The sequence below is a fragment of the Protopterus annectens genome, chromosome 2.part2 (assembly GCF_019279795.1).
Source record: "Protopterus annectens isolate FY-2018-M chromosome 2.part2, PAN1.0, whole genome shotgun sequence".
Lineage (NCBI taxonomy): Eukaryota > Metazoa > Chordata > Ceratodontiformes > Protopteridae > Protopterus > Protopterus annectens.
In genome coordinates, this window is record NC_056730.1 from 605,271,413 (window position 1) to 605,292,614 (window position 21,202).

A 21,202-nucleotide genomic window follows, 5' to 3' on the forward strand; every position below is an offset into this window, starting at 1 on the left:
CACTCACATTACTTTCTTTATGTCAAAATGTCTTACTGAAGCACACTGCTGGCAAGTTCATTTGCATGACAAATGGCAAAGCAGTACACATGTAATTATTTTTTGAGTTTTTGAACAGCAGGAATTGTAGTCTAAAGTCATTCAAGAAAAAAAAAAAGAGTTATATTATGGGGGACAGAGAACACAGAAAATATCATAAATATCATGTAACTGTAATATATACCAGTCTATGGATATTCCCACATAAATATTTAGATTTATCACAATCACATATGAATGTGAAGCCATGCATGTGCTTAAAGTTCATATTAATATCATCAATATTATAAACATTATGCTAACAGTGTGACTATTTCATATATGCTTTATGCATTGCAAACCAAAAAATGTATATGTGGAATGAGTAAAATGTTATTCAAAGTTATTAATTGCAAAATAATAAACTTTTAAGTAATATAGACTAATTGTTGCTGCTTGAATTTGAGCCCACAAATATCCACATTGACTGAAACATTGGGTAATACAATATTGCAGGAGCTATTCCAGCGGTCATGTATGGTTTGCTTATACAGAGTATACATTATCATGTCTGTCTATGCCAAGCTATTATGAAATGATGTCCATAGAACTATTAATATAATTTCAGAATCACAGCCAATAGGAAATGTTTGTTAGTCATACCTGAGGCATACTTACCCCGTACTTTCCTGAGGCATTATATTCTCTCCTGATGTGCCTCTCTATTTCCCTCTGTCACTGGAGAAGCTACTCAGAACACAATAAATATAGAATGAATACCTTTTCGTGTTGGCAAATCATGGTATTGTAGTAACTGGTAATAAGCCTCTATACTTAGCAATTCAGGTGGGTTGTATGTCTTAAAATATTCCTCCCAATGGCTAAAAAAATCATGCTTGTGCCTTTTCAAGTCACTGTAATGGTGACAGCATTGTTTAACAGTGTATGGGATGCCAGTTGCACTGGTGACAGCCTTGGCCAAGCTATTCCAATCCTCTTCCTTGTACTGTGACCCAATATAGTTTTTCTGCAACAGCCATCAGGCTGCAACATTTAATGAGGAGTCCAGCACAAATCTGACACCATCCTTGTGCTCTAACTGGAGCACTACTCTCACCATTGTCAACCATGTCTTCTCAAATATATCAGGAAAAATGGCAGGGAATTGGCACTCAGTTCAGATCTTGCACGTACTGGTTTATGTGCAATAGTGGACAAGCTAGACAACCACATTTGCATGACATAAATCAAAGAAATGGACTGAAATAAAATGTAAGTATAATTTCTTTTGTGTCTACTTTAGGTGGGAAACATGGCAGTAAGCCTTAGCTGAGTGTGCTGCTCAGTGTATATACAAATGCTCCACAGCGACTCAAGCAAATGCCTGTTAATGTTGATATCTCATTGCCATCTCTAGGCATGTTCTCTGTGATGGCTGATAGCTTTCAACATTGTCACAAACAAATATAGCATGAACATTTCAATGATATTGTTGTGCTTAAGTAAAACACAATGGCATGGGGCACATAAACTTTTAAAAACTGTATGCGATGGCACCCTGTAATTGAGCTAATGTCAAAAGGGAATCTGAACCTCTTTATTTTGTGCACTAACAGACAATGCCAAAGGCAAACTAATATTCCCAGAATGTAAGATGAGGTATAGAATTATGAAATGGAGTGGATTTAGACCTACAACTGATAACCCTGTTGTACTTTAAGGCATTTCTCTGTTGGATAATAAGTTTAAGCAAATACATATTCCTATGAAAACGTTTCCATTGCATTGATCTTTCTCATAGCTTCAGTGCTTACCAAGGCTGGATCCAGCACTAGGTGACCAAGGCAGTTGCCTAGGGCCCCATGTTATAAAAAAAAAAAGTTTTCTTACTTTTTGAGCGACTGCATACTGTCGCTTTAAATATTGTGCTGCTTCCTGCTTTCAATGTGTGGGTATGAGATTTAGAATGAGAAGCAAAACTAATTGCAGGTATATAAAATGCCTTACTTAATTATAGGGGCTTGTCAGAGTCAACCTCCTGCACCTTAAGTACAAGGGTAAGCACCTTAACTCAACTGCCAAACCGATACATGCATCTAGGCAGAAGACCTAGACAAGTCAAAAATGAGATATAGGTGTTCTTCAGGCTTGTAACCCCCCCCACCTCCGAAAAACATAAGTGTGATCTATATGCAGTAATAGTTTTGATTTGTATATGACTTGTGGGTTGTTGAACAAAAGCTACTGCTACATCATTTATATTAACTTTGTTTTCTTTATTAATTGCATTAAGGAATGAATTAATTCATTAATAGGGCTGGGTTGTATAATATACTCTAAACATGTTGCATTTTAGTAATGTATTATTGCAGTATCTTCTTTAGGGCCTCCCACAAATGCATAGGGTCTTAGGTCTTATAGTCTGCATTATTTAGTGATGACCAGAATGGTCTGATCATCAACCCAGCCACTGGGAATGCACAAGCCAGTGCATTTCTTTGTGACGGTCTCAAGCCCAAATAAATGGGGAGGGTTGTGTCAGGAAGGACATCCAGCGTAAAATTTTACCAAATCATACATGCAGACAACAGTACAGAAATACATACCGGATCGGTCGAGGCCCGGGTTAACAACGACCGCCACCAGTACTGTTGGCCAACAGGGTGCTGGCGGAAATTGGGCTACTGTTGGCCGAAATAGGAGAAGAGGGGGAAGGCATGCCCGAAGGCAGGTAAAGGCTAGGACTGTGATAGTAAGGGTTGGAACTTTGAATGTTGGCAGTATGACTGGTATAGGGAGAGAGCTAGCTGATGTGATGGACTGAAGGAAGGTTGGTATATTGTGTGTGCCAGAGACCAGATGGAAGGGGAGCAAGGCTAGCTGTATCGGAGGCGGTTTCAAATTTTTTTATCATGGTGTGGAAGGGAGGAGAAATGGCTCTGATGAATACATATTTTAACAAGAGGGAGGAGCATAGGGTGACATACAAGAGAGGAGGAAGATGTACACAGGTGGATTGTATCTTGTATAGAAGGGCCAGTCTGAAGGAGATTGGAGATTGTAAACTGGTGGCAGGGGAAAGTGTAGTCAGGCAGCATAGGTTGGTGGTTTGTAGGATGACATTGGTGATCAAGAAGAGGAGGATGAGTGTGAGGGCAGCACCAAGGATCAAATGGTGGAAACTGAAAAAGGGTAATTGTGAGGTGATGTTCAGGGAAGAGTTAAGTCAGGCATTGGGTGGCAGTGAAGAGTTACTGAATAGCTGGGTAACTACAGCAGAGCTAGTAAGAGAGATGGCTAGAAAGGTGCTTGGTGTGACATCTGGAAAGAGGAAGGAGGACAAGGAGACCTGGTGGTAGAATGAAGAAGTACAAGACAGTATACTGAGAAAGAGGTTGACGAAGAAGAAGTGGGATTGTCAAAGAGATGAAGAAAGTAGACAAGAGTATAAGGAGATGAGGTGCATGGTAAAGAGAGAGGTGGCGAAGGTTAAAGATAAGGCGTATGAAGAGTTGTATAAAAGGTTGGACACTAAGGAGGGAGAAAAGGACCTGTACCAATTGGCTAGACAGAGGGACTGTGCTAGTAAAGATGTGCAGCAGGTAAGGGTGATAACCGATAATGAGGGAAACTTACTCACAAGCGAGGAGAGTGTGTTGAGCAGATGGAAAGAGTACTTTGAGGGGTTGATGAATGAAGAGAATGAGAGGGAGAGAAGGTTAGATGATGTGCGGATAGTGAATCATGAAGTGCAGTGGATTAGCAAGGAGGATGTAAGGATAGCTGTGAAGAGGATGAAGAATGGAAAGGCTGTTGGTCCAGATGACATACCTGTGGAAGCATGGAGGTGTTTAGGTGAAATGGCAGTGGAGTTTTTAACTAGATTGTTTAATGAAATCTTGGAAAGTGAGAGGATGCCTGAGGAATGGAGAAAAAGTGTTTTGGTACCGATTTTTAAGAATAAGGGTGATGTGCAGAGCTGTAGTAACTACAGAGGGATTAAACTGATCAGTCACAGCATGAAGTTATGGGAAAGAGTAGTGGAAGCTAGGTTAAGAAGGGAGGTGATGATTAGTGATCAGCAGTATGGTTTCATGCCAGGAAAGAGCACTACAGATGTGATGTTTGCTCTGAGACTGTTGATGGAGAAGTACAGAGAAGGTCAGAAGGAGTTGCATTGTGTCTTTGTGGATTTAGAAAAGCATATGACAGGGTGCCTAGAGAGGAGTTGTGGTATTGTATGAGGAAGTCGGGAGTGTCAGAGAAGTATGTAAGAGTGGTACAGGATATGTACGAGGGTAGTGTGACAGTGGTGAGGTCTGCGGTGGGAGTGACAGATGAGTTTAAGGTGGAGGTGGGATTACATCAAGGATCAGCTCTGAGCCCTTTCTTATTTGCAATGGTGATGGACAGGTTGACAGACGAGATCAGACAGGAGTCCCCGTGGACTATGATGTTTGCAGATGACATTGTTATCTGTAGTGAGAGTAGGGAACAGGTGGAGGAGACCCTGGAGAGGTGGAGATATGCTCTAGAGAGAAGAGGAATGAAGGTCAGCAGGAATAAGACAGAATATGTCTGTGAATGAGAGGGAGAATAGAGGAATGGTGAGGATGCAGGGTGTAGAGGTGGTGAAGGTGGATGAGTTTGAGTACTTGGGATCAACAGCTCAGAGTAATGTTGAGTGTGGAAGAGAGGTGAAGAAGAGAGTACAGGCAGGATGGAGTGGTCGGAGAAGAGTGTCAGGAGTGATTTGTGACAGACGAGTACCAGTAAGAGTGAAAGGGAAGGTCTACAAGAGGGTAGTGAGACCAGCTATGTTATATGGGTTGGAGACAGTGGCATTGACAAAAAGGCAGGAGGCAGAGCTTGATGTGTCAGAGTTGAAGATGTTCAGATTTGCACTGGGTGTGACGAGGATGGACAGGATTAGGAATAAGAATATTAGAGGGTCAGCCCAGGTTGGAAGGTTTGGAGACAAAGCCAGACAGGCAAGATTACGTTAGTTTGGACATGTGCTGAAGAGGGATGCAGAGTATATTGGGAAAAAAATGCTAAGGATGAAGCTGCCAGGTAACAGGAAAAGAGGGAGTCCTAAGATAAGGTTTATGGATGTGGTGAGAGAGGACATGCAGGTGGTTGGTGTGACAGAGCAAGATGCAGAGGACAGGAAGAAATAGAAACAGTTGATCTGCTGTGGTGACCCCTAACAGGAGCAGCCAAAAGAAGAAGAAGAATGGTCTGATCTTCCACATCTCTTGTATAGTCACTGTTGCATGTTACTGTGGACAAGATCAAATTCTAAATGATTTCTGCATTTAGTTAAAGCCTGGTAGCCTGGCAGTTAGCACAGAGGATTAATGCTTTGAGTTGTTTCCTGTGATAATGGTGCAGGTTTGAATCTTTTCAACTTCATTCACCTCCGGTGTGACATTGTGTGGAATTTGTGCTAGGCTATTTAGTGATCTCCAAAACTGCCCGCCTAGTAACCATAGCTCTCAACTAATCAGGGACAAATCGTGAAATAACCAAGGACACTTTTAAAATATTAGCACTATTAACTTGAGTCATTGACATATTAAGAGAATGCGAATTAATATAAATTTTCTGAACTAAAAGAAGTCTATAAGTTTAATTACTATAGTTACTTATTAAGTGCAATTCACCATATTTTCTCCAATGGTCACTAGTTTTAAGAGGGATTAAGAGGGACAGACATACAATTGCAGTGAAAATCTGGAACAGTTGAGAGGTATGCTAGTAACCACAAACCTGTTGTCATTGTCTGCCAGACATTTCCATTGCATAGCTGATCTAGTTCAGGAAATGTTTGGACAATAATACCAGCATACTGTTTCATAGGTTCATACGTTGGTACTAGGCTATCAGCTCTAGGGTCTATACAAGCCTAGTAATAACAATTCCCTGGATATTTCTTCCCACAATGTTTACTTCCCTGTACCCCTGTGTGAATTTCCTATCTCCCATCCAATCATCAAGGTTCCTTTTGAAGAGGGCCAAAGAGGCCCTCTGCTTGACATGTATGGGCAGTCTATTCCAGAGTCTGGGGAGTCTCTGGGTCAGGAACCTATCCCTCCAGCACGTTTTGTTCATTGTGATGACAAGGTTTAGATCCCTGGAGCATGTGGCTCTGAAGGATTGGGATTTCTTTAAGTTTAGCATGTCCAACATCTCTGGGTTTGACATGGCCTTGTAGGTTAAGCAGAGATCGCTCTGAGTAGACGATATGCGACAGAGTATAGCTGGAGTTTTTTTAGATGGTCAGCATAGGGCATCTGATTTAGGCCTATGATTCTTTTAGTGATGTATTTCTGTGGCCTATCCAGTGGCTCCAGATGTCTTGAGAGGTACATACCAAACGGGGCACTGTATTCTATAATGGGTCTAATGAGGGATGAGTACAGTGGGACAATGACCGCCTTTTTTCTGGATGAAAAGCCCTTAGTGATGAAGTGTGCCACATAGAAGTATTTCCTGACTGTTGGGGCGATGTGGTTATCGAAGGTGATACCACTGTCCACCTGTGTCCCTAAGTCTCTTATCACACTTTCGGTGTTTAGTGTACTGCCACTTATGTGGTAATTCCTGGGCCCATGTTTTTTCCCAAAGGGGATAACTATACATTTCTTGACATTGAGCTTGAGCCCATGGCTCTGGCACCAAGCATCTGTATCTATAAGGCCCTTTTGTAGAATATCCACATCATTTGGGGATTCAATAATGGCTCCCAGTTTGCAGTCATCTGTGAACTTTGTTAGCCAGAGTCCCTTAGTGTTGGCCTGTACTTCAGAGAAGTAGATACCAAACAAGAGGGGTCCAAGGACTGAACCCTGAGGTACTCCACTTGTCACTTATCTGGAGCTGGATTTGAAGTCAGCAACTTTTACAGTGTGGGTTCTGTCAGTAAGCCAACTGGCAACCCATCAAGTGATGTAGGGATTAATACCCAGCTTAGTAAGTTTATCTATGATTCCACAGTGAGCGATGGTGTTGAAGGCCTTGGTGATGTCCAGATAGGCTGTGTGGACTGTCTTATCCTCATCCACAGCTCTGGAGACTGATTCGAAGAAGTCAATCAGGTTCAGGAGACAAGATCAGCCCTTCACAAACCCAAACTGGGTGGGGTCCAGTGTTTGAAGGTTGCCAGTGTCTTTGTTTATGAGTTCCATGATAATACATTCCATGGCCTTGCAGATCAGGCTCCTCAGACTGATGGGGCAGTAGTTCCAGGATCTAAGGTGGATCCCCCCTTGTAGAGTGGGATAACTGTAGCTATGCGCCACTGAGTGGGCATGAAGCCTGAGGTGAGGCTATGATTAAACATGACACTTAGGTGAGGTGCCAGTTCATTTTGTAGTTCATGTAGTACACAGCCCGAGATGTCATCTGGTCCCATGGATGCTGTATTCTTTGCTTTGGAGAGTGCGTTTTTTACCTGTGTGGCTATTACCGGAATTTGGCAATCTTTTGGTATTGCAATGGGCCCTTTAGGGGGTGAGAGAGGGGTGAAGTTGGCACTGAATCAATCTGCCAGGATATTGGCAATATCCTTGGACTCAGTATATTTAATGCCATTCTGTTGTAGCTCAGAGCAGATCTGAGCATTGCCATTTAGATTCTTGACATAGCTATAGAAGGTCTTGTGGTTGTCTTTGGAATCCTTGGCAATTTTATTTTAGTAACTAGCTTTGGAGGATTTTATGAGGGATTTCAGCTTCTTACTGAGGCTGGTAAGGGAGTTTTTTGCATCCTGGGATTTTCCTCTTTTCTGCAAAAGTTTCTTCCTTTTGTTGTAAAGTTAGTTTATGGCAGGGAACCACCAGATTGGCTTCCATTTTTTGGAGGAGAGCATCCTGATTCTATTTGGGATGGCACAATTCATGCATGAGTGGATGTGCTCGTACAGTGCCTTAGTGTAGGATTCGGCAGTCGAACTTTCAGTTTCTGTCTGCATGGGTGTCATGAAGTTTCTCAATTCTGACTTAAGTAGCATGAAGTTGGCTTTGGAGAAGTTTTTTACTGAGGTTTCTTTATTGGGGGTGGGGGAGGGATGTGGATGTCAATGGTGATTAGCTTATGGTCAGACCTGACCAACGGGGGGCTGACCATAGGTGTGGAGCATCGATTTCCCATGTTGCTAATGACCAAGTTTAGGATATTGGAGCCTCTGGTGGGACTATGGATTAGTTGATCCAAGGCATTGGAATTTATGAATTCCAAGAACCATTGTGCAAAAGTGTTGGCACATGAGTAATTTTCCCAGTTAATGGCAGGGTAGATGAAATCACCCAGTATTAGGGTATTTGGTTGTATGTTAATATTTTCCAGTATGTTTAGAAACATGTAGTGAGAATCTTGGGGCATGGTGGGGGATCTGTAGCAAGCTACAATTTGGCTTGCAGTCTTACCTAGTGTTAGTTACGCCTGGGGAATTTCAGACGCATTGTGTTGGGCAACTAGCCTGGTGGTGTGAATATCCTTGGTGAATATGGACACTCCTCCATCTTTAGCATTTGGGTCCTGGTTTGGTGGCCGAAAAGTGTGGTATGAGTTGTAGCCTGGTATTGCAGGGGTGCTCTTGGGAGCCTTGAACCAGGTCTCAGTTACTGCACAGATATCGATGTTCTCCATTTTTAGGAGTGCCTCGAGAGAGTGCATTTTGAGGTTTAGACTTCTAGCATTGCGTAGCATTACCTTCAGATTTTGCATGCTTGTACCTGTTACAGTGGTATTTTTTCCTTTGAACTTTGCCTAAAAATGCACTATAGAGGTGGCAAGAGCCTTAGCCAGTAACCTGAATCCCAGGGGCAACAGGTGCAGACCATCTCTGGCAAAGCATCATGTTCTGTCGATCATGTCATCCCAAGCAGATAGATACTGGATCGCCTTTGAATGACAACAGAAGCTTAGCCAATTGTTGAATTCAAGCATTTTGTCCTTATACTGTGGTATCATTCTGGGCGAAGGCAGGATGCTACTCAGGGCTAGGGTCATATCTGCCTGGGCCACATGATCTGAGAGCTTTTCCATGTCTCTTTTCATGTAGTCCAGGGAGGTACGCTTCAAATCATTCTTAATGCAGCACAGGCAATTTATTCTTCAAAGGGCAGCAGGCACTGCATTTATTGATGAAGCACTTAAATGCAAAGTTCTTTGCTTTGCCTACAGCAATCTCTGCATTAGCAGTAGTGCTCTTTAATGTGGTATTATTCAGATGACTTGTGCACAGATTGTGTATATCAACTTAGCATATCTTGTTAGGTGTTTGATATTTCTTATGCTCTTATAAATACTTTTCTGTTAAAATGTGCTGCATATGGCTGGACCTTAATCTTTATACAGTTTCATGTAGTTCATCCAAAGCTACCAATAAAGTAGATGTAATTTATTTCTTCATAAGATGGGTGCTTGGCTTTGGGTGGTGCGATGGTTAATGTTGTTGCTTCACAGCAAGAGATTCTCTGGTTTGATTCTCAGCTGGGATGCACTCTGTGTTTGCGTGGAGTTTTCTCTGGGTGGTCTGCTTTCCTCCCACATTCCAAAAACATGCATCTGGAGTTATTCTCCCTGGGCCACTGCTGAAAATAGGCTGTCATAGTTGGCTTTTCCCAGTCAACAAATGTTAAAGTGAACAAAGTAGTTATAACTGCTGGTGGAGGTCGGGGGGCTGTCTGTGGTTGAAAGTACCTTATGCTCTTATCTGGTCATTTTTAAACAGTCAATCTGGTTTTGCAGCACACGTGTGTGTGGGTGTGAAAGATAGAGAGAGATGAGTACTAAACTAGAATACTGTGACTACTGTGTGTTTGTGTGAAACAAATGTGAAATATGTGACATTGGTCATTATTATTGTTAATTTTTGACACCAAAATCTGCAAAAGGTGTAGTCAACAATGTAGCTATAATTGTTGGGCTTGGGGATGTCTGTGGATGTAAATGTACATATAATCCACCACTGGCCAGATGCATTTTCAATGAGCGTGAGTTTCAAGGGAAGAGAAGTTTACTGTTGCTCATGTTAAGTCTGTTTTCAGCATGAGACCATTTTGTTTGGTTTTCATTAGCAAAAAACCTCAGTGTTTGTGCTATAAAATGTAAACTAAATGTTTTAAATCAAATGTCTTTAAGCACTGTAAAAGTAAAGAAGGAGACTAGTGTGCACACTGCAGGTCTGAGCAGTGTTTATGGTAACTGCGGAGAGATGGCCAAGTAACGGGACACTGCACTGGTTAGGGGGTGGGTCCCTGGGCCATTATTCTGTCTAGTGCCCCATTTGACCATGATATGGCTCTGATGCTAACTGACATGGGGTGAAGCCAAGCTTATTTATGCAACTAATGGCAAAGTCTTAGCAAATGAGGATTTTTTTTTTTTTTTTTTGGGGGGGGGGGTTGCCTGTCAGTGTTCCTTCATGACAACAGCAGCACAAGCACTAATTAAAAAAATAGAATTGGTGACTTTGCTTGATGACCTACAGTTTTCATTGACATCATGATGCATTTATTTTGTAAGACAAAGGAAGGGGCCATGCAGAGTTTACAGCAGATGATATTCTACACAGCATATATCAGTACAATGTACATATGAAGTAATGAAAACTGCATTATACCGAAGCCATTATCATACATAATCTTCAAGATGTGTTAATGTGCAGCTCATATTTCCTTAATCAATTATGTTGTTAATTGTATTGCCTCATGTTTTGCACAGGTAGTATGTATAATGTCATGCACATACAAGTGTGGTTTTACTATAATCAGTGGTATTATGAGTACTGCAGGTGACAGATGGAATTTATCTCATGTAGCATCTACCATACACACTTGTGTTGCAACAGTCATCTTTTAAATTGCAAGTTTAGTTCAGGTTCAAGTACAGAAAAAAAAACATGCATTATGACCCTTGAAGGTAAATTATCCTTAATGTGAATTCAAACCTTGTACTAGCTGGGCTGTTATTTAGAACAGACTTCATTTATACACTGAACCACTCAGAATGTTACACAAGTGTATTTTATTTATTCAGTACTGTCCAATGTGCTGACTAAGGCACATGGCTGCCTACCTCATTTGTGCAGGTGATAGCTAAGTATTTGCACTTGCAAAATTAAATTTAGAATTTTGCCATGGGAAGTGAACTGTCATTCAGTGAAGGCCATCACTGATGGGCACCAACGTGCAATGCCAAGCATAATGCAAACAACGAAGCCAAAAAAAATAAATAAATAAGCAAAACACACATCAGTGTGATGATTTCTCAACTTTGTGTCCTTATACAAGTAAAATGCTGACAATAAAGATCCATACTACCACAGAGTTGTTACCTTCTCTATATTTGGATCCTGCAACTATGCCATTAACCTGAAACATTGCCAACTGAACATGTGCAAAAGTAATGTATAAAAAGTCAAGCACGTTTAATAAGGAGTCCAGCAAAAATTCTGGACTCCTCCTTTCACCATATTTGTGCTCTAAATTGAGCACTACCCTCACAATTGCCTGCCATGTCTTCTCAAAGACTTGTACTTCTAACATTTACATTTAGACAGCACTATATCCATGTTATCACACAGCTGACGTGTCCTGTCACACTACAATTCTTTCTGAATGTGATCCTTGCAGAAGTGATCGCAGTCAAGCATAGGAGATTACAACCGTGTGGAAAAAAATAGGAATATCTTAGAAGCCACAATCTCCTTTTGCAAGAATCAAACCCACCTCATCAATATTAACAATGAGCGGTGCATCAGCTGCATACTCCACAGAAATAAGCCTAACATGTATGACAAGGATAACACCTGAAGTGAATTTTATACTTCAGTATTCTAATGGTTATACATCCCATATGTAGCTGTGTGTGTGTGGTGTTACAAATGTGGGAGCAACATACGTAATACCCTTGTGTAAGGCACTCCAGCCTGACTCAGTTATTATGCAGACAATTAAGAAGAGATGCAAGCATCACACTTTGATGAAATGTATTCCCTAGAGCTATGTATTGTCGACTTGTCACAGGAGGTACCTATGGGTATTGTCACAAACAAATGAAATTAATGAGCAAACTGAAAATACATATTTGCTGTCAAGCATATACAAACAACATGCTTGTTTACTTTTCCCCAAAAGATATAGACCTGTATATGCATCAGATGTTTGATTGTGAGAAAAATGAGAATAACAATTACATTAATACTTCCAGCATGTTACTTTAAAGACAGTACTGTTCATCTAAACAAGTTATAGCAACACTCTGTGCACCTCTCTGAAGTTTACGAGGAAAGATAAAGAAATAATGACCACATTGTCCCCAGCCCAACACAAGTGACCTCTGAAGCTTGTGAGGCATACTAAAGAAATAATGGCATTGTCCCTAGTCCCCAACACAGATATACACACACAAGTGCAGAGACCGTCTGTGTATGTTTCTGAGCATGGCTGATTTTAGGCTAAGTGGGGCATTGGCAGAGGTGATTACTAAGCTCATGTCAAAACCTACTTACACAACATTGGTAATGTGGCGCCCACAAGTTCCCATAAGTTCTGAAGGTCTGGCTTTTCTGTGATGCATTTATCCCCATTGAGTAAGTGACAACAGGGTCAGTTACTTTCATCCAGGCAACGTTATAACCATTTATATGTATAATTCAACATCTGATCATGATAAAAGAGAATGACTGGGTAATGTTTTTTTTTTTCCAAAGAAACAGTTGCCACACATTAAAATATTGCACATTGCTTTACATAATCATATTAGTCCTGTAAAACCTTTTTGTACATATCAGGTGCTCAGTTAAGCAATCTATATTACTTCTCACAAATGCACACTAGCCCTGCTTAGCCAGAGAGTGCAGTTTAAACTGAGCAGATGACAAGAAAGTTACTTTTATCCACCCAACCCCCACCTAGTTGCTATGTCATCACATCTAATGGCTATGTCGTATTATTTCACTTCCAGACATACCTTACAACTGTCCTCCCCATTGTCTTCTCATCTGTCCTCCCCATTGTCCTCTCAACTCTCCTGTCTAATATTCTTCCAACTGTCCTCTTAACTGTCCAGATTTCTGCAGAATATTCAGAGTTTTGCCTCATATTTTACTCTTTTACTCATAAAATGTGTGGTTTTCTGGCAAATCACTGAGGATTCCAGTGGCCTTGAGTTTCAGACTTCATACCCTTCAGAAAATGTATGTTAATACAAATCTTTCCAAGTTTATAAGAGCAATATTTAAAATTGGTCCCTATTTCTGAGCCTTAAGGTAAATATAACATAACTTGACATGAATGTCAAGTCAACTGGAGCATCACCCCTATGTGCCACAGGTGAGTTTTTCGTTTTACCTTGTAGGGTGCTTTATTTATTTATTTTTTTTTAGAGTACAGCATGCATGTAGGTGAAAGGGTGAAGGTGTCCAGGAGTCTGACTGAGTGCGGGGGTGGTGTCAAGCATATGTGTGTGTGTGTGTGTGTGTGTGTGTGTGTGTGTGTGTGTGTGTGTGTGTGTGTGTGTGTGTGTGTGTATGTGTGTGTGTCAGAGAGAGAAAATGTTGGGGTGTGCCTGTACCAAAGTGATGCATGGGCTGCCAGAAGAAATTACCACCAGAAATTCCTTATTAACACATGTGGGAATAAAGAACAATACAGAGACATGCAAATTAGCCAATAACGAGGTCCTCTTCATTGCAACTAAAGATGTCTCATCATTTTTTTCACACTCATGTATAGTTGACCTATCTGCAGTAGACATCTTATGTGGGTGGAGTGGCTTTCGAAGAATTACTCCCATAGTTTGCATTTTTTCAACCTGACAAGATCAGTATGTATCTGAATCATATCCCTGGAGTCTTATTATAAAAAGAGAAACAAAATCAATACTCTTTAATGGGAAAAAAGTAATATTTTCTGCAATTTATTTATTCATTCGTTTAGTTATTTGTTTATAAATTTGTTTATCAGGATAAAGCACTGATCACATCTGACCATTGTCAGGCTCCACCCGAGTTACATGAATAGTAACAGAAAATCACACATTATCATGGCATCAACACAGAGATCAACATATATAATGTTTGAATATGAGAAACTGTGCCTTTACATAGGGGTTTACATATTTGTTGCTGACAAACATAGCTTTCAAAAGCAAAATATATGTATACAGTTATGTGAGAAGAAGCAAGAAAAACAGAAAAACGTAAAAGGGAGATAACAGGGAGGTCAAAAGGAGGAAGACGGGAATTTAAAGAGTAAACTTGACTGTTGATTATTCAGCTGTATATGGGTAGGATATAATCTGCATATTTGTAAATCCCAATTGAGTATGTGAGGGATTATACTCTGTGGAGTTGTCTTAGAACACTTAGGCGTTATCTACAAGGTAGGTCACAGACAGTTGAGAATAGGTCTATAAGTAGAAAAAGGGGAGGGAAAGGTTCTTGTTAGGAACATACTGTGCAGGAGGTGCAGAGTTATGTGACATGCCTTGTATACAAACACATGCATTCATGCTGTTTTTTGTTTTAGAACATGCTTGAAATAAAGTCTGAAAACTGTGCAGTCAGTGAGTTCAACTATGTCATGAGAACGTGACTGCCAAAGCTTTTTGATCAAGGATTGAGACGTTATGACTAGTTGAATGTAGCCTGAAAGAAGACATTTGTAGAGATGGGCCATTTCTGTCTTGGCTCCTGAAGTTAGAGGTCCTAGATGCAGCAAACATGCTAGAACAAAATGCGTATATTTTATTTTATCTTTTTGTCTCCTAGCCTGTCAACCATCTGGCCTCCCCAGTGGCACACCGGATATAGTTCACTCATGGTGGGGACTTGCCATCCTTTCAGATCCACCTGGGGGGGAGGGGGGTCTTTTACTGGGAACTGCTATAACATGCAAAGTCATTTGAGGTGGTTTGTTGGTCTTGCTGGCATCCCAATCATGAGAGAGGTTTTCTATATTTTATTCCAATCCCACCCTTGGTTGGGATATGTCCAACCACATCACTGAGCACTCCATCCCCAAATAACTGTTGCCTTCTGGTGCTATGTGCAACCTCTGCCATATTACACTGGAAAGGCAGATACAGGTGCATAAGATCCACCACCTCCCTTCCACCCTGGATAGGCTTTGCCCATCCTTCCCTGCCCTCTCATCATTCATACAAACCACTAATAAAACACAGGTAAGTGGGTCATAGTCAAGAGTTTATCCTTCTACACTGACAGGAGGCTCAAAATATATCTATTTTAAATGTTCTGACAGGAATGCACATATTTGAGATTGTGATGTCTAATTTCCCTAAAAGCTATTGAATGCTTTGCAAAACAAAATGAAGGTTGGATTATCAAGGTGCCATAACTTGAAAATGTCATAAGAGTATCAGAACAGACATATTTTTCATTTGTGGTCAAAAAGAAATTCAAGCCAGAATGATGTTCTTCATATTGATCACTGCTGCAGTAGCCTTACCTATATGGTTCATAGGTTCATAGGTGTTTACTAGGCTAATGACCACAAGGGCCTTTTTAAGTCTAGCCATGCATCCCAAATCTCTGACAAGTTCTGATACCCTTGATAAGTGTAAGCAGGGGTTTCGGAGATGAAACATTTACAAGCAGGGGCCTGGGAGATGAACCATTTACAGGTTGCCTGTGTCCTTTAGAGGCATAGGTGCCAAACCAGGTATGAATTTCCTGTTCCTCATCCAGTTGTCAAAGCTGCACTTGAATTGGTTTAGGGAGAAACTCTACTTCACATGGATGGGGAACTTATTCCATAGACAGCGTAGTTTCTGGGATACGTACCTGTCTCTCCAGTAGGTCCTATTTATATCACAGGCAAGGTTTTAAGTCTTTAGAATGGGTAATTCTGGTACTGTTTGTTTTGTGTATATGCAGGAGGTCCATCAGTGTGGAGTCTAACAATGCCCTGCATGCCAGATATAGATCCCCTCTCAAAAGCCTGTAGGAGACAGCATACAGGAATAGGGCCTTGAGGTGGTCTGCATAGGACATTTTACTTACTCCCTGTATTCTTGTAGTGAGGAACCTCTGTGAACATTCCAGTTGTTGGATATACTTGGTTAGGTACATACCAAAGGGGGCATTGTACTCAATGAAAGGTCTGATGAAATCTGAATACAGTAGAACAATGACTTCCTTGGATTTAGTTGCCATTTTAATGTTGTAGGGTTGTCAGAGTGTTTGAAAGTGCTTTTTTACTGTGTTTTTTTCTGTCAAAAAATTAACGTTTGTGGTCTGGCAGTTTTACTGGCATTGCTTCTTGTTTTCTTCAGGATAGAGGCACCATTTCCACCTTGACCATGGAACAGATTGCCAGTCCCATGGTCAGTCCTTCTTCCAACCACAAAAAGAAAAAGTTAAGCAATCAGCTTTTGCCACACAGCAGGCTATCAATTTGCCTGAGCTGCAGGTGGGTGACTCTGCTGTGGCCATCTTAGACCCCTCTTGTTTCACCTCGGATCCCTCTGGTGTAGCACCTACAGCCACTATAGACCAGATGTTAGCCACATCCTTTGTGGCTGTCGGGGTTCCCTCACTGGGCAAGGGAGAGCTATTCTTGTTGATACCGGGAGAGGAAAAAGTGAAAGTTTCCCTGTTGTGTCAGAATGCTGTGCCCATTACTGCGGAAGCAGGTTCTACCATTAATATCATGGTTGGCCCCTTTTTTCCTATTAAAAATAAACAGAAAACCAAGAATGTATCTACTCCTTCTCAAATTTCTTTGGAAAGGAATAGTTTAATGGGACTGGCTCAGGATTCGGGCTATTGATCCTTCTTGTAGAGTAGTTTCTGGTAAAAAAAGAGGGATGTCACCTTTCTTGAAGAGATTCAAAATTTTGAATATGAACAGGAAGATACATGGATGGTTTTGTCTTCAGAATTCTGATTTAGACTCAAAGGACAGCTCACTTTCTGATTCTCTCTGTGGGGGGGTTCTCTTTCTCTGAGACTATTTCTAAAATGTCCTAATGTTTTCAGCAGGAGAGCACAGAGGTTTCTCAGTCCCTCACAAATAATATGAGTTGTTACAGAAGGATTTTCCAGAACCTACACCTATTCCTCCTGACCTGTCTGCTTTAAAGGATGTATGTGTTACTGCCTGCAGTTTTTTTTCTGACAGCCATCTAACTGTCCCTAAAAAGCAGATAGGATGTATAAGGTTCCCCAGTCTTTTAAATGTATTTTCTTCTACTGTACAGGCCAATACTTATTGTTTGCAGTGTGTGTATGACTCTGTTGATACTTCTTACAGGGCTATGGCCACTGGTATGGCATTAAGTTAGTTTGCTTAACTGCATTCTCAGAACCTCCCAGATGATATTAAAAATGAGGGTTTAAATTCTGCCTTAGATTCAGATTTTCTGCTTGGCTCCTCTGTTGCAGAGGTGATCAAAAAGTGTGATGAAAGGAGCAAGCTGAGCCAGGGAATCAGTAAGATTTTTCAGCCCTCCTTTTCCAAATTGTCCAAGGGATTTTTTTTTGTCCTCATCCAGTTTTGGCAAAAAACAAAATAAACAGTCTCAGTCAAATTCAGGTAAACAGGTGTTTAAGAAGTGGCAAGGAGGTTCCAAAAAGAAGGCGCAAACCTCCCAAAACCAAGGCCACTCCAACAAGTCTGAATGACTATTTAAGAGACCTTGATAACACCTCCCACCCTGATCCATTTTCTCTTCCAGAAAGTCTGAATTGACATTTTTCCTTTGGCAACAGATTTTTTTTTAGAAAAATGGGTTCTGAAAAACATGCATTATGGTTTCAGATGGCGGTGGGAGAAAATTCCTCCTTTCCAGGGGGTCATACTTCATCCGGCAGATCAGACTGTTTTGTTCCCACTTGTTCTTAATCACATGCTGTCCCAAGGAGGGATAGAACCAGTTCTTCTTTCCCAGGTGGGGAAGGAGTTTTATTCAAGGATGTGCCTAGTCCAAAAGAAAGAAAATGCTTGGAAACAAGTTCTGGATCTTTCTTTCCTATGCCTGTTTGTGATAGTACCCAACTTTAAAATGATGTCACTTCACAACCTATTGTCTCTTCTTCCTTGTTCAAGTTTCCTGGTAACACTAGACTTAAAAGATGCTTATCACTTTCCCATTCATCTAGACTTCAGGCATTTCTTAAGGTCTTGTGTGTCTGGATCACATTATCAGTTATCTGCCCTTTGGGCTATCCAAAAATGTCTAGCTCCAGTTATAGCTCATTACAGGCTACAGGTATCCACATTTTTCTGTATTTAGATGATTTGCTTACCTTAGCAGAGTCTTTTTCAAAATGTCAGGCATCTATGTATTGGGTGAAAGATCTCTTGCACATGTTGGGATTTTACAAGAATATTCAAAAGTCTTTTTTGACTCCCTCACATAGGATTGTGTTCCTGGGATGTCAACTAGATACCTTAGTTCAAAGACCTTTTCTTCCACAGGAAAAATAGATCTTTATTTACATCAGTGTCTATTGTTTTCCACTCAGACTTTAATCACTGTGAGGTAATACTTCAGGAATGTGGGTCTCAAGCCATCTATGATTCTCATGATACCCTGGCAAGACTTCACATGAGAAAGTTACAGTGGTATCAGAAATCTCTTTATTCCTGGCATCAGTACCCTTTATCTTTTCAGATCCCAGTACTGGGGTTTGTCAGAAGAGAAATCACTTGGCAGAGACAACAGATATCATAGAATCATAGGATCATAGGAAGTTACTAGGCTATTGGCCCTGAGGCCCTTACAAGCCTAGCCAAGAATTTAGCCCATTTTCCAACAAGTCAGCACCCTAAGCCACTGTCCAGCAGGGACACAGGTGGAATCTCAGGGGTGTATTTTCTGTTCCCCATCCAGTTATCCAGGTTGCACTTAAAAAGGTTTAATAAGGTACTCTGCTTTACATGGAGAGGGAATCTATTCCACAAAAGGGAGAGTCTCTGGGACACAAATCTGTCTTGCCAACAAGTCCTATTGATGTCACAGATCAGGCTGAGGTCACACTTGCAGGTTACTCGAATGGAGCTTGACTTGCAGATATGCAGCAGTCCTATCACGACGAGGATCGAGATTGCTTTGTATGCCAGACAGAGGCCATCTCTGAGGAGTCTGTAGGAGACTGAGTAGAGGGACAGGGCTTTTAGCCTATCTGTGTAGGGTAGATGTATGAGGCCCTGGATTCTCTGGCTAAGGAACCTCTGTGGTCTCTCCAGCTGTAGCATGTGCTTTGAGAGGTACATGCTGAGAAAGGGGCAAAGGGAAAAATACAGAGATGTTATGACCACCTTGTCCCTGGATGAGATACCCTTACTAATGAGGTGGGCCATGTAGAACGTTTATCATACAATGGAGGCAATATGGTGGTCAAAAGTCAGTTTTCTATCAACATGGATGCCCAACTCCCTCACGACTGATTAGTACCTTATTAGCAATGTGATCATTTTTGGGGGTATCGCTGTCCCCAAAAGGGATGATGATGCATTTTTGGCATTCGGTTTAAGGCCATGTTTCTGGCACCAGTCATTTGTTTGGGTGAGACCCTCTTGGAGGATGCCCACATCACTAGGGGAATTGATGACAGCTCCCAGCTTGCAGTCATCTGCAAACTTGGTCAGCCATAGCCTACTAGATTTGGCCTCCACCTCGAAGAATTATATCCCAAACAGCAGAGGCCCTAAGACTGATCCCTGGGGTACACTGCTTGTTACAGGTCTACTACTTGAGCTGGCTTCCCCTATTTTGACTAGGTGGGTTCTATCAGTGAGCCAGTTTGCTGCCCATCTGGTAACATATGGATTGATGCCTAGTTGACAGAGTTTATCTATTATACCTGAGTGGGGAATAGTATCGAAGGTTTTGGCCAGGTCAAGGTAGGTGGTGTGCACCATCTTCCCCTTATCTATGGCCTTAGTGACTGTCTCAAAGAAGTCAACCAAATTTAACAGGCATGACCTCCCCTTGACAAACCAAACTGTGTGGGATCAAGTGTCTGGATGTTGCCAATGTCCTTGCTAATGAGGTTCGTGATAATATGCTCCATGGCCTTGCAGATCAGGCTAGTTAGGCTGATGGGTCTATAATTTCCTGGATCAGTGGACGCTCTGCCTTTGGGCAAACAGTAGCTGTCCGCCACTCGGCTGGGACAAAGCCGGTACTCAGGCTTTGATTGAACAGGGTGCCTAATGGTGCTGCAAGTTCTTGCCTGAGTTCATATAGGATGCAGCCTGGGATGTTACCGGGTCCCATGGAGGCTGTATTTTTTGCCTTTGAGAGGGCAGTGATGACTTGCTCCCTAGATATAAGGGGAGGGGGCAGGTACTGGGGATGTCTTGTTTCACTGATGGGGGGGGGGGCAGAGGAGTGAAGTTTTCACTGAACCTGTCTGCCAGTAGGTTGGTTACATCTTCAGCATTTTTGCATGTGATGTCTTTGACCACCATTTCTGAGCAGATCTGGGTGCTTCACTTGAGATTGCAGACATATGTGAAGAAGGCAACATCTTTAGTAGATGTGGCCAGTTTGGACTCGAAGTTTGCTTTGGAGGATTTAACTAGTGCTTTTATTTGCTTGTTCAGGCTAAGGAGAGATTGCTTCCAATTAGGCACCTCCTCCTTCTTGGTCCTGGACAGCAATTTTTTTTTTCCTTCTATTATAGAGTTTATTTATTGATGATGTCCACCAGACAGTTTACTCTTCCTTCTGGAGGAGGATTTCATCCTGTCTGGTATTCCTGATTCCATGCAGCTATATAAATGTTCATATAGTACTTTGGTGTAGGTTTGGACATATGTGTCAGTTCCTATGGAGAGGGAGGGGGCTGTGAAGCTGTTTATATCTTCCCTCAGGAGGTTGTAATCTGCTTTGGAGAAGTTTTTTTGTTTGACCCTAGCTAGGAGGGGGTCAGGGGAGATGGTGACTTTGAAAGTGACAGCTTTGTGGTTGGATCTTGCCAGGGGTGATGACACTGTAGGGATGGTGCAGTGGTTACCCGTGTTGGTTCATACCAAGTCCAAGATATTTTCACCTATTGTGCAGGTATCAACCAACTGGTCCAAGGCATTTGCATTGGCAAAAATCAAGGAATCTCTGGGCATTTGTGTTTTGGCATGAATATTTCTTCCAATCTATGGTTGGATAGTTAAAGTTGCCCAGCATTTGGGTAAATGTTGAA